This window comes from Dioscorea cayenensis, chromosome 1 (genome assembly GCF_009730915.1).
Source record: "Dioscorea cayenensis subsp. rotundata cultivar TDr96_F1 chromosome 1, TDr96_F1_v2_PseudoChromosome.rev07_lg8_w22 25.fasta, whole genome shotgun sequence".
NCBI lineage: Eukaryota > Viridiplantae > Streptophyta > Magnoliopsida > Dioscoreales > Dioscoreaceae > Dioscorea > Dioscorea cayenensis.
This window is the reverse complement of record NC_052471.1, coordinates 5,742,690-5,745,320: the sequence shown is the minus strand read 5'-3', so window position 1 is coordinate 5,745,320 and position 2,631 is coordinate 5,742,690. Positions and strand designations below refer to the sequence as shown.

At 44.0% G+C, this 2,631-nt stretch overlaps 1 non-coding gene across 1 annotated transcript; it reads right to left on the bottom strand.

Moving 5' to 3' along the window:
• Window positions 1-539: 539 nt before the first annotated feature.
• On the bottom strand, window positions 540-646 carry LOC120267340. Its single transcript, XR_005538442.1, has one exon. It is a non-coding gene; the product is annotated as a small nucleolar RNA R71 (small nucleolar RNA).
• Window positions 647-2,631: the final 1,985 nt, after the last annotated feature.

The following is a 2,631-nucleotide window of genomic DNA, read 5'->3' as shown; positions in this document are numbered from 1 at the left end:
GGTTGCACCTCCAGGTTATAACCCGAGGGAACCCTTCGACATTAGTTGAAGGTGATCTTGAGCTTGAACCAACACTTCATAGAAGGGGTAAAGAACTTGTGCAAGAACAAAAAAATCAAGATGAGGTAGATGGTGAAGGGTCAGTTAATATGGTAGAACAAAATAAACAGTAGAGGAAGCTATTAGATTATGCCAGACCCGCAGTTATGGGCACACAGTCTAGTATTGTGCGGCCACCGATTACAACTCAGAACTTTGAGCTAAAGCCAGTATTCATCCAAATGTTATAGTAGTCGGCATAGTTTGATGGTTTGACGAATGAGGATCCAATTAATCACGTAGAGAACTTCTTGGAAGTGTGCGACATGCTCAAGATTAATGGTGTTACGGATGATGCTATCAAGATGAGGGCCTTCCCATTTTCCTTGAAAGGGAGAACTAAGAAATGGCCACATTCATTACCTAGAGTATCGATCAATACATGGGAGGACATGATGGAAGCTTTCCTTGCTTGATATTTCCCTCTCAGAAAATCCGCGAAGCTTAGGAATGAAATATCCTCTTTTATACAAACGGAATTGGAGTCTCTATTTGAGACATGGGATAGGTTCAAGGAGTTCCTCTGGAAATGTCCTCAACATGGGTTCCCTGAGTGGATGATTATTGAGACTTTTTATAATGGTTTGTGACAAGGTCCCCTTGCGTATATCCCGCAAGTGCACGGGTTTGTCGAAGTAATAATCCCGGGTGAGCGGGTATCGAATTCACAGGAAGTAGGGAATAAAAAATACTTAATTCGATTCTTAGCTATGTAAAAGATCAATGATAATGAGTGTGACAATGATTCAATTCTCAACAGTAAAAGCAACAAGTAAGAGAGTAAAAGTAAAGAAGGGGGTAAGGCAATCGATAAAGATGGGGTACCCGGATAATGCTCCACTAAGATAATTGTTTCAAGTGCAAGAACCCTCTATTATACTTCCTAAGCAATGCAGTGGTGAGTCGTGGAAATCCTTAATTACATAGTCCCAAATCTAAGGTCAACTATGCCTAACTCTATACATGTCCCGGAGGAGAAATCGAACAATCTCAACACCTCGCACTCGCATAGAGTTGCAATGAGCTCTAGAGATTCCAAGTGATAAATCTCTTCCTAATTATAGACCTAACCCTTTGGTCCAGGTGGAAGGTCCCTAACCACAATTGAGCCCTAGATACTAAGATCACCACAACACTTTCACTCCGTTGCACGCGCAACTAAGCCCCGACGGAAGTTCATCCCTTAGACCATTCACTCTATTATGGCCGCAAAGAACTCGAGGACGGAGGTAGAATCTATCACGCCCGGAGGGAAAGGGGATGCTCCTGTACCTCTCGACTCACCCTCTCAACCCTCTCCAACCTAGCTTTGTCTAACGCTCGTGGTGTGTCACTCACTCACAAGGTTACCAACAAGAACTCTCAACCCTAGTGTCACTCTAGGGGAAATGTTCATACAATCAAGCATTTAAGGTTGGAACTCACAATAAACATCAATTTATTGAAAGCATAATAAAGAGGTTCAAAGAAACAAATACATCCTAGGGTTCACAATACCCTAGTACCCACTAGGGGTTTAGCTCTCCATGGAGCTAAGTACAATCAAAGATATAGAATGCAAAAGCAATGAATCCATAAAGAAACCCCCTCGATAGTCGTGTCGATGGTCTTGTGGAAAGTCCTCTACTCGTCGTCCAAGGATTCCCATGTCCGGTATAGGATACGCCTCGACGGAAGCTCCCCTACCAACCTTCTTCCTAAGGAATAACGATGTCGGAGCCGTAGAACCTCTCCAAAACCTTGGCCAATACCCCTCGAAACCCTAGCCGAAGCCCTCTCTCAAGTTGGGGAAAAGATGGAGAAAAAGAATAGCAAAAAAATCGGGGCTTAATCGGCTTTAAATAGAGGTGGAATCGAGGCGACTACGAGGCGTGGATGCTCCACGCGCCCGTCGCGGAATTTCCACACGGCCATGGATAATTTCCACACGCCCGTATGGATTCTCTATTTTCTCGGTTTCTCGGCCGGTGTGAGCGGTCTTTGCTACAATATATGCTACATTGTTGCTACGATTTCTGCTATGTTGACTGGATAGCTTCCCAATTCTATACTTTCATCGAGATAGCATAGCGGCTACACGTTCACGTCGTGGATCACTTGCTTCTTCAATGGTGTACACGTTGGTGGAGCTCTTGTTCTATGTGCATAAGTCGGAATGCTCGAATGTGACTGCCTTTGTGCCCCTCAAATGGATGTGCCTACTCGAATACGAGGAGGTTGGCACACACTCTAGCATCTCACACCTGACCTATGTCTTCGCGTTTGAACCTTAGCAAGATTTCCTCCAATATTGGTGCATTATGATCCACATTGGCCTATTTCCTTTATACTCGGCCTCACAACCCTACCTGCATAAAAGTAACATAAAAAAACACATATTAGTGTAAAAAAACCCGAGAAAAGTAATGCTCAACATAAGGAATGAGCAGCTTTCGCATTCAGTATCGCACAAGCACTTATCGGTTTGAACCCAAGCATGAGCGGTTGCTTCATGCTACAGACGAGAGGTATCTTAGGGAGCAATACTCGAAA